Source organism: Ranitomeya imitator, chromosome 4 (genome assembly GCF_032444005.1).
Source record: "Ranitomeya imitator isolate aRanImi1 chromosome 4, aRanImi1.pri, whole genome shotgun sequence".
NCBI classification, from domain to species: Eukaryota; Metazoa; Chordata; class Amphibia; order Anura; family Dendrobatidae; genus Ranitomeya; species Ranitomeya imitator.
Window position 1 is genome coordinate 606,953,135 of NC_091285.1, and position 12,196 is coordinate 606,965,330.

Below are 12,196 nucleotides of genomic sequence, written 5' to 3' on the forward strand. Positions count from 1 at the left end.
GGCTTTACACCACGCCCACTATCTACGAGGACGCGTTTCCGCTGTGTGACGTAAGTTCTGTTCTCATTCTATTTTGTTTGCTGTTTTCTTAGCAGAAACCGAGTGGAAACTCCAAGATTCTGAGGAGTATTGTGCACACAACATCGAGAAAACGGCTTCTGGCATTTTCCTGAAGCGGCTTCACCTGGCTGGAGCGTCATGGCGGCTGCGCACATACCTAGAGCTAGCTCACCCGTCCTGCCACATTTTTCAAGACTTTTTATTTTAGACTAAACGTTTAAAATCATTTTCCAAATTTCAAAACGCTGAAAAAAATGTTTTTCCATCCAATTTCTTTTCTGAAAACCCAGAATAAAGCCTCTGCCTGCACATGGCTATAGGGCTTGTTCACACGGTGCAGAAATGTGTGCTGCTAATATGGACCGAGCCTTGTAATTCTGACCACTGACAGTTTATGAGGTGATTACCGCCTCCCACTGACTATGGGACATTTTTTGTGACATATTTTATCATAGTGGTAGAATCTCCTCCATGTGACGCGTTTATTTGACCCCAGGATTGCGTCACATTTTATACCATTGGACAGTGAAGAAAAAATAATTACATTTTTACCTCAAAAGTTTTGTTTTAGCCCCAAATTTTACATTTTCACCCAGGGAAATGGGTAAAAATGGCCTCAATATTCATCATACAATTTCTGCTTAACCCGTTAATGACCAGAGGAATTTTTCTTTTTTGCTCCCCTTTTTCACAGAGCCATGACTTTTTTATTTTTTGGTCAAAATGGCCATGTGGGGGCTTGTTTTTGCGGGACAAGTTGTACTTTTGAACAACACCATTGGTTTTAACATATTGTGCACTGGAAAACAGGAAAAAAAATTCCAAGTACCGTGAAGTTGCAAAAAAGTGCAATCCCACAGTTGTTTTTTTTTTTTTTTTTTACCATGTTCACTAAATGCCAAAATTGACCTGTTATTAGGATTCTCTAGGTCATTTTGAGTTCACAGAAAGTCAGGATATGGCGCGGTCTTTTGGAGCGCTAGGGCAAAAGGAAATAATGATAAATATAAATGGTTGAAGGCACAAACCTTTATTAAACCTCTTTGCACTCCACAACGCGTTTCGATGGCAGCACGCTATCTTCCTCAGGCGGCACAAAGAACACGGGGAAATGACATATTTAAAAGAAAATTGCACAAATAAAAAACAGTAGACAAGGTTTACCCAAAAAGCGATATCATATATTGGTAACAAATACCTCTCAAATAAATTACCACATAAAACCCATTCTATTAGTCAAATTATAGAAAAAAGGTCAGAAAATCTCATACATTTTAATATTAAAAATAATTAAAATTGAAACAATACAATAAGTAGGAATAATAAACGAAAAAGAGCGAAACGCGTGTTGAGGCTGCAGGTTGGGGTCCACAGCTCTTAATTTATGTAAGTTATACTTATAGATGTGCATATATAATCTTGCACAGCACGCACTATTTCACTTCACTTTACTTCTGCTATGCTGCACGCACCAGTGTATTATCCCTACATCCGATTCCTTTTGGACAGACATATATGGAAACAGTATTCAATGTTTTGCTGGAGTAATCTTGCTGCACCGTTACTATTTTTATTAGGATCCCTAATGGGTCCGCTTGATATTGAGATGTAACAATGATATTGATTTACTATTTTTCATAGTGTGTATTATACACTTACTATACTCAATAGTGCATATATTACTCTATTCTTTGGAGCCCAACCACACCAATCAAAAACATGGATAGCCAAAAAGTATATCACAAGCTGAAAATCAATTAAAAAATGCCTTTATTGGGTAGAAATGGCAATTAAATAAAATTAATATGTTCGCATATTAAGACAGGATTACAAATATGTATATATAATAAAAACTATATCAGTTATAAAGCCCACCGCTTTATTTATTATTTATTTATTTACTAATTTATTATTATTTATTTATACCCAAATATAATAATAATAAATAATAATCTTTATTTTTATATAGCGCTAACATATTCCGCAGCGCTTTACAGTTTGCACACATTATCATCACTGTCCCCAATTGGGCTCACAATCTAGAATTCCTATCAGTATGTCTTTGGAATGTGGGAGGAAACCGGAGTGCCCGGAGGAAACCCACGCAAACACGGAGAGAACATACAAACTCTTTGCAGATGTTGTCCTGGGTGGGATTAGAACCCAGGACCCCAGCGCTGCAAGGCTGTAGTGCTAACCACTGCGCCACCGTGCTGCCCATATATTATTTTACAGCTATATCACTATTCATGCATACCAAAAATATAAAAAAAAATAAAAAAAAGAATGATAAGTGATGAACAAGATCAATGTGGATGATAAAAACGTGTGCAATATTAGTAAGTCATTCACTATGTTTAAAATTGTACACTATTAATTGCAAAAATAACTTCGTCAGGGAGTTATTCCGAAACGCGCGTCGGGGTGCGTGGTGACAGGACGTGGTGACCCTTAAAGGTATATTACATATATTTTCAGCACCATTTCCCTCTCATTTGTTTGCACTTTATATATTTCTGAGTAGCATCAACTGCTATGACCGTATGGTCGGTGAGATTTCATGGTCTTATATTTGTTGCTTTAGCCCTTACACTGTGCACATTGTTTTTGGGACATTTTTGCAATTAGTAGTGTACAATTTTAAACATAGTGAATGATTTACTAATATTGCACAGTTTTTTATCATCCACATTGATCTTGTTCATCACTTATTCTTTAATTTAAAAAAAAAAAATTGGTATGCACGAATAGGGATATAGCTGTAAAATAATATATTTGGGTCCACCACTTTATATCGGATATAGTTTTTATTATATATACATATTTGTAATCATGTCTTAACATACATATTTTATTAATTATTTTATTTAATTGCCATTTCTACCTAATAAAGGCATTTTTAATTGATTTTCTGCTTGTGATATACCGTATATGCTCAAGTATAAGCCGAGATTTTCAGCCCATTTTTTTAGGCTTAAAGTGCCCCTCTCGGCTTATACTCGAGTCATTGTGTCGGGGGGGGGGGTCGGCTGGGGAGGGGAAGCAGTGGCTGTGACATACTCACCTGCTCCCGGCGCGGTCCCTGCATCTCCTATGGTCTCCGGACGCTGACAGCTTCTTCCAGCGTTGAGCGGTCACATGCTACCACTCATTACAGTAATGAATATGGACGCGACTCCACTACCATGGGGGTGGAGCTGCATATTCATTACATTAATGAGCGGTAACGGTGACCGCTCAACGCTGGAAGAAGCTGTCAGCGCCCGGAGAACCAGGGACGTGCAGGGACTGCGCCGGGAGCAGGTGAGTATAATGGGGAGGGGGAGCACTGCGTGATATTCACCTTTCCTCATTCCGGCGCCGATCCGTCTTCCGCATCCTCTGCAGTGACGCTCAGGTCAGAGGGCGCGATGACGTGGTTAGTGTTTGTCCTCTGCCTGAACGTCGGTGCAGAGGACGCTGAAGACATAGCGGCATCGGAACGAGGACAGGTGAATATTGCAAGTGTCGGGGGCCTGAGCAACAAGAGGGGAGTATGTAATTTTTTTTTTTTTTTTAATCGCAGGAACAGCATATGGGGCAAATATCTTTATGGAGCATCTTATGGGGCCATAATCAACATTTGTGCAGCACTACATGGGGCAAATATCTCTGGAGCATCTTACGGGGCCATAAACAGAATTTGTGCAGCATTATATGGGGCATATTTTAATATGGAGCATCTTATGGGGCCCATCATGAACTTTATGGAGCATTATATGGGGCTCCTGATTCAATATGGATATTCAAAAACACTTAACCTACTGATGTCTCAATTAATTTTACTTTTATTGGTATTTATTTGTATTTTTGACAATTACCGGTAGCTGCTGCATTTTCCACCCTAGGCTTATACTCCAGTCATTAAGTTTTCCCAGATTTTTGTGGCAAAATTAGGGGGTCGGCTTATACTCCAGTATATACGGTACTTTTTGGCTATCCATGTTTTTGGTTGGTGTGGTTGGTCTCTCACCCTAGTGGTAAATCACTGCTTCCCACAGAACACCGCGACTATTGTAATATATATATAAAATGTATATATATATATATATATATATATATATACACACAATCTTTATATTTGTGGCGTGTCTTGTGTTTTAACTCTATTCTTTTAGAGTAGAAATATTATCCCACAATATTCCTTCTTAGGCTAAGTGCACATGCTGCGGATTCGATTGCGGAATTTTCCGCAGCGGATTTGCAAAATTTGCAATGAAAAACCGCTGCGGTTTTTACTGCAGATTTACCGCAGATTCTTTTACGGTTTCCTCTGCAGGTGCAAACCCGCAGAGGAAACCGTAAAAGAATCCGCGGTAAATTTCTATTGGAGCAGGGTCAAACCAGCAGCAGAATCCGCAGAGAAAATTGACATGCTGCGGAAACTAAACCGCTGCGTTTCCGCAATGTTTTTTCCGCAGCATGTGCATTGCAGATTTCATTCCCCATTGCTTTACATGGTACTGTAAATGCATGGGAAACTGCTGCGGATCTGCAGCTGCGGAAACGCTGCAGATCCGTAGCAAAATCCACAGCATGTGCACATAGCCTTATTGTGTCACTCTGTATTGTTTCAATTTTAATTATTTTTGAATAATAAAATTTATAAGATTTTCATAATCTCTGACCTTTTTTCTATAATTTGACTAATAGAATGGGTGACCGCTGATACAGTAGAAGATGCGGCCAGAACAGGAAGCAGCGCCAGCGAGGGAGCCGGGTGAGTATTTTCAGAACAGCGGGGGGGCGCACAGAGGGTGGGAGGGCGACGGGCACATAGATCTTTATTTTAAACACAATTATTCATATCTTCTTTACAGCAAACGCTGCTGCAGGGAAGATATGAATTGCGGCTTCAGCACCAGTGTGGGGGACAGAGCTTGATGTAGCGCTGTCTCCTGCACGGCACACGGACTGCACACGGACAATGTCCGTGTGCGGTACGTGTTTTACACGGACCCATTGACTTTAATGGGTCCGTGTAATACGTGCGCTCCCACGAACACTGACATGTCTCCGTGTTTGGCACACGGAGACACGGTCCACAAAAAATCAATGACATCTGCACAGATGCATTGATTTTAATGTGTCTACGTGTGTCAGTGTCTCCGGTACGTGAGGGAACTGTCACCTCACGTACCGGAGCCACTGACGTGTGAAACCGGCCTTACTGGTATCCATTACGAATTTTAGGACAGTGTTTATTAATACGGACATTCATAGTCTTTATTGTGTGGCCAACGTATTGCAGGCCTCAAGTACTTTGCAACAAATAGATTACATAAGTCGATTGACAATCAACATGACACTTGATGGTGTAAATATTATGTGTTGTATTTGAAGCAAAAGTTTTGACCCCATTCAAGATGCAACAGCATAGACACTTAGGGGTTTTGCATGAAAAACACCCCAAGTATGAGCATCTCTCACCACCAACAAGTGAGATTTAGATGGTGTATTACTTGGTGCCACCAGGTTGCTTAAATTACGGTTCATTCTAAGTATCACTTTAGGCTTATCCAGAAGATGCATAGAGAGAATGGGATCACCTTTCAATATAATCCTAAATGTATTGCGCATCCTCTGGAAGGTCACATGAGACTGATTGTATGAGGTCACCAAACTCCACCTGTCACCCCCTCCCCCAGGCGTTTGAAACTAAAAGTGCGCATGCCCAGGAATCCCAGCCCGCAGTGTGAATAAATCATAAGACACTGAGGGGCTGGGATTCACAAGCAGGGATGTCACACAGGCACAGTCAGCGAGACTGCATATGAGGACAGACGGGCAGCGCTCACTGCGCCTGCCCCAGGCAAGACAAAAGAGCGCAGGCACCGGCAGATTTCAAAACAGCGCTGAGGAGGCAGCGCCCGACGCCAAGACGACTTGAGTGACGGCTGTGAGGCGTGTGCAGCAGGGGGGAATGACCTGCCTCCAGGACTGAAGACAAGTATTTTTGGCAAATTACAAAATGGATTATTTCTGCATTTACAGCACCAATAACTAAAAGAGCCACCTTGTCAGAATGCAGCATTACTGCTGCACAAGGTGGCTCTTTTAGTTTCAAACGCCTGGGGGGGGGGGGGTGACAGGTTCCCTTTAACAAGCTCAGGACTATTATTTTTAGCTGCGTTGGACTCAATCTTATTAATACAAAATTCTTGAGAAAGTGATTTTGTTTTAAAAAATGCATCACAAAGTAATTTTTTTGGGGGGAGGGGTAACTGCTTATTAAGGAGTTTTGATTCTTCAAGAAAATCTGAATCACCCGTACAGTTTTTACGTATCCTCCAGTACTGGCTGTATGGCACACTGGTGATCCATTTATGTCCACTATCAAAACGAAGAGAACTATTAGCATCTACATGTTTAAAGTGTGTTGAGGTGGACAATCTACCTGTCTCATCAAAACGTACCATAAGGTCCAGATATTGGAGGGCTGTGTCAGATATAGAGGCGATGAAGGCATCTGGAAATCACATTTAAAGGCTTCCCCAGACTGGTGTTCACCGGTTGGGGCTCGGTCCTTTTGTTTATCCTTATTCACACACTGAGGTCAACATTGACACATGGTAAGGTTTTTAATACTAGACAGTGTAGAACCTCCAGATCAGAGTCACCTTGCTACTGTGGGATGGCTTTTTGATCAAAAACTGTGTTTACTAAGAACTCTGTTATTAACATGCACTTTTGCTTTTTACTTACCGTATTTAGTTACAGCAGGGTTTTTGCTTATTTTGTTTCTTGTAGGTTTTGCATGTTTTATGGCCAATGTGAACATGCGTTTATGTGCTGCATGTATACCAACTCGAACCAAGGTCAATTTTTGTATGTTTTTTCTTTGTATATTTGCATTAAGTGGCCTCCCTTTTCTGTGCTGGAAATCACATTTAAAGGCTTCCCCAGACTGGTGTTCACTGGTTGGGGCTCCGTCCTTTTGTCTGCCCTTATTCACACACAGAGGTCAACATTGACACATGGTAAGGTTTTTAATTTTAGACAGTGTAGGACCGTCCAGAGTCACCTTGCTGCGGTGGGATGGCTTTTATGCTATTTTTGATCAAAAACAGTATTACGAAGAACTCTGTTTTATTTAAATGCACCTTTGCTTTTCACTTAATTACAGCAGGGTTTTTGCTCATTTTGTTTCTTGTAGGTTTTGTATTTTTTTAGTCTCTAGTTTTTATTCATTGTTTTTATCCCCTATTTATTGTATGTATGTAGTCCAATTCCCTCTGGCATATCAGGGGTTTTTTGAGACCATAATTGGCTAATGTTTTTCCTTGATGGAATTTTTCTTTAAATATGTCATTTGCCCCTGTGTTCTTTGTACCGCCTGAGGAAGATAGCGTGCCGCTATCGTAATGCATTGTGGAGTGCAAAGAGGTTTAATAAAGGTTTGTACCTTCAACCATTTATATTATCAGTATTTCTTTTTGCCCTAGTGCTCCAAAAGACCGCGCTATTTCCTGACTTTCTATTCATATCCCTCTCGAGGGTACGTGGCAGGAGCAGCTCTGGGCCCGGCAAATTCCTCTCACCAGCCAAAGGACCTGTGGTCACATGACTCCAGTAACGCCTACCTGCAGTCACGTGGTTAGACTCCGTGACGCCGGCAGACAGAGCCATTCAGGACAGAGCCGTTCAACACAGAGATCCGTCCTACTTTCTTTGTCACGCTCACTGGGGTTGTTCAAGGGTTCACAACCCCTTGAGGTTAGTGGCCCTTTGGCCCATGCAGTTTTAAAGCACCCCAGACGACCAGGTTCTTATGTGCGCTCCCTGTCTCTCTTTTTTTTGCATTACGAATTCATAGACACCAAACATATCTAGGTTCTTTTTTATTTAAAGGGACACTGTCACCTGATTTTGGAGGGAACAATCTTCAGCCATGGAGGCGGGGTTTTTGTGTTATTGATTCACCCTTTCCTTACCCGCTGGCTGCATGCTGGCTGCAATATTGGATTGAAGTTCGTTCTCTGTCTTCCATAGTACACGCCTGCGCAAGGCAAGATTGCACCTCGTGCAGCCATGTACTACGGAGGACAGAGAATGAACTTCAATCCAATATTGCAGCCAGCATGCAGCCAGTGGGTAAGGAAAGGGTGAATCAAAAACACAAACACCCCGCCTCCATGGCTGAAGATTGTTCCCTCCAAATTCAGGTGACAGTGTCCCTTTAAGTGGTGAAAAAAAAAATTCCAAAGTTTGTTAAAAAAAATGGCGCCATTTTCCGATATCTGTAACGTCTCTATTTTTCGTGATCCATTTTTTCATAATTGCTATGAGCGCCGCCACAGGGCGATTCCAACTGCATCTGTTGCTGGCACAGGTCTGCTATATATATCAGCTGTCATGTGCCCGGAAAGGTGTGGGCTCTGTGCTGGAGCCCGCATCAAACAAAAAAAGTCTGACATCGGCGTACTATTACACCCAATGTCAGGGTTAATGTAGAAATACCCCATATGTGGCTGTACAGTACTATTTAGCCACCCAGTGAGATTCGGGTGGAAAAAAACGCTATTTGCCTCTGGGAGCACAGATTTTCCTAGAAAGGTTTGCGGACGCCATATACAGAGCCCCTAAATGCTAGAAGAGCAGAATTCCCCATCAGGTGACCCCACTTTGGAAATTATAACCCTTTGGAAACTTAGCAGGTGTAGTGATAATTTGACTCCATGGCTGTGAATGAATGTTGCTGAAAATTACAAATTGGCTTGCTATTGTGGTGCCCATAAATTGTAGAGAGGGGATTTGGGAATAGAGAAATTGCTGAATTTCTTTTGGCGGGTGAGGAGCCATAGCGCTTTTCCAGAGCCTTTCTACTACCAGTAACATGGAAGCCCCCTATATTTCTGTTAACAGATGACAGACCTGAGTCAGAATTTGCTTTTTTTGTGAATTGAGTTTAAGCTTTTATTAGGAACATTTTACAGAACAATTGGGATCATATTTATCCAGTGCGCTACACTGAGCACTTATATCGTGGTTTCTATTCAAATCTCCGAGTGACGGGATTCAGATGAAACCCTCAAGGGATCCATTCACTATAATGAGGCATCAGACTTACTGTGGACTCCATCTGGTTTCAGTTCAACAGCGTCCTTTTCAGAGGTGCACAAAACTGTGGCAGGCCGTGCTTTTATGCGTTAATAGTGCCTCCATCTGCCTCATTATAGGGAATCTTCCTGCGGGAGTTCTGTCTGAATCACGTATTTCAGAGACTTACACGGAAACTCCGGTGTGAGTGCTCAGCGCAAAGCGCAGGATAAATGTGCGCCGAGCCTTACTGCGATCTTTGGGAGGCAGAATAAACAAATCAACAGCATGTGAAGAATTGGTTTGCTTTATTTTTGTATCACTTTAGGCCGGTTTCACACGTCATGATGTTTCTGATACCGAAAAAAAACGGCAGCGGAGATGTCAGTGTCCATGTGCAATGCGTGCAGTACACGTGTGGCAACTGTGTGCCACATCAGTACCACACGCACGGACGCCAGGGAAGCAGCCTTACAGTAAGCGCTGTTCCCGGCGTGGATGCTGAAGACCGCTCTCATCATTCTCTCCTGCTCTGCCGGCGATCAGAACGAACAGGGGAGAATGATTAAAGTTATATTCCCAGCCGGGCTGAACTGCGGTGACCTGAAAAAGTCAGTGATGAGGTCATCGCAGTCTAAGTTCAGTGACTTCACCACAGATCACTTTGAGAAATTCTCACGGTCATCTGCATGTGAACTCACTGATCTGAACTGCTGTGACCTTATCACTGATTTTTTCCCACGGTGCTGAGGTGACAACAGTTCAATCCGGTTGGCAACGCAGCCTCACTGGCCGGCAGTAACCATGATGATGTAGCAAACAGATTTAGGCTATGTGCACACGTTGCGGATTAGGCTTAGGAATTTCTGGTGCGGATTCTGCCTCTCCTGGCAGAAAACACAACTGGGGATTTGTCGTGTTTTTTGTGCGGTTCCGCAGCGTTTTATGTGCGTTTTTGCTGCATTTTTTACCCCTGCGGTTTTCTATAATGGAATGGGTACAAAAACGCTGCAGATTCACAAGTGACATGCTACTTCTTTTAAACTGCAGCGTTTCCGCAGCGGATTTTCCGCAAAGTGTGCACAGCATTTTTTTTCTCATTGATTTAGATTGTACTGTAAATCAATTGCGGATCTGCAGCGTTTCTGCACTGCAAAAAACGCTGCAGATCCGCAGAGAATCCGCAACGTGTGCACATACCCTTAAAATGGTTTCGTATGTAGATTTTTATACAGAGTCATTACCATCATGGTGATGCCAAATTTGTATTATTATTTTTATTATTTTAATGGTGAAAAAACATTCGGACATATCTACAACAAAAAAATTGGAATGTGTCACAGTTTTCTGAGACCTGTATCGTTTTCATATTTCCACCGATAGACCTTCATAAGGACTTGATATTTTGCATGGCAACTTGATGTTTTTGGTACAATTTTGTAGTACATACAATAGTTTTATCGCTTTTAATTGCATTTTTTGTAAGAAGTGAGTGTAAGGGTCTGTGCCCATGTTGCGGATTTGGCTGCGGATCTGCAGCGGATTTGATGCTGCGGATTCGCAGCGGTTTTCCATGTGTTGTACAGTCAGATGTAAACCTATGGAAAACCAAATCCACAGTGCACACGCTGCGGAAAATTCCACGCGGAAACGCTGCGGTTTATTTTCCGCAGCATGTCAATTCTTTGTGCGGATTCCGCAGCGTTTTATACCTGTTCCATAATTTGAATCCGCAGGTGTAAAAACGCAGATAAAATCCACTGTAAATCCGCAGGTAAAACGCAGGGTGTTTTACCTGCGGATTTTTCAGAATCTGGGCGGAAAAATCCGCACACGAATCTGCAACGTGTGCAAATATATTTAAACAAACATTTTGGACGATACATTTGTTTTTACTTTACAGCATTTTCTAAACAGGTTAAATATTTATATTTTGTTAGATTGGGCTTTTTACAGGCAGGTCACTTCCAAATATGTTTATTTTTTTTAATGAATTTATTTTAACTTACGGCTTTGTTCCCAAGATGAGCATTTGGTGTTTTTGATGTGTCAGATTATTTGCAGCATTTCTTCTAGTTTTAGCTAAATTAGGTTACTTGTGTTTTCTTTCAGTGCGTCCCCCGACTACAAGGCAGGCCATTGGCACCCTACTATCATGAGTCAGGGGGCCGATGGATCCCCAAAACGTTGCGCCGCAGGCATCACAAGCCTTAAATGCTGCTGTCATAGACTGACTGAGGCATTTAGACAAAGTTCCCAAAATAAGTCTAAGATTCATTTTTGATGGCACTCATTTCGGCACAAATTAGCCAATTTTGACTATTTGCGGATAACAGCTGTATGACATGTACAGCACATCTATGCTGGGAAGGAAGTTAAATAAAAAATGCCATTGCTGTAGGGAAAACTGTAAAAAAAAAAAAAATCACAACATTGCAAATTTGCAGCGATTGGTGTCAGTATGGTAGCACATGGTATCCGTAAAAGTACCAATATTATCAAACCATAGTGGGTCCATGTATTGGCATATAGTGCCATAGTTGCCACATTATTTTCCACTACAGTGGAACACAGAACAAGTTTGTTTTTTGACAAATTAAATACCAGAATAAAATAATGGAGCTCACTTACTAAGGCCAATGCACCACTAATCTGCTTTACAATGCAGAAATAAAACCCTGGCAAATTTTGTACATTACATTTATCTGCTTTAGACATTTTTTATGCTTTGCTATACACTTTTCAAAAATATCATGGGTAAGAATTAAAGAGAACCTGTCAGCTGATACATTCTGCCCATGGTTTGGGCAGCACGTATCAGCCACTGGCTGTCAGATCACAGCCATGTGTGTTTGTCTCCGAAACACTGGGGAGTAGCTGAGAACCGAACCGTGTGGGTGACTACACTGACTAGTCATACAGGCGGATACCCGGCGGCTTTTTTCCACTTACTGACTGTGACACATTGCATCAGATGCTTCAGTGAAGCAAGGATGTAATGTGGGCTGTTGGCCACTCTTAAAACTTTCTTCTACTCAAGTTCAAGGCCCTAGGTCAA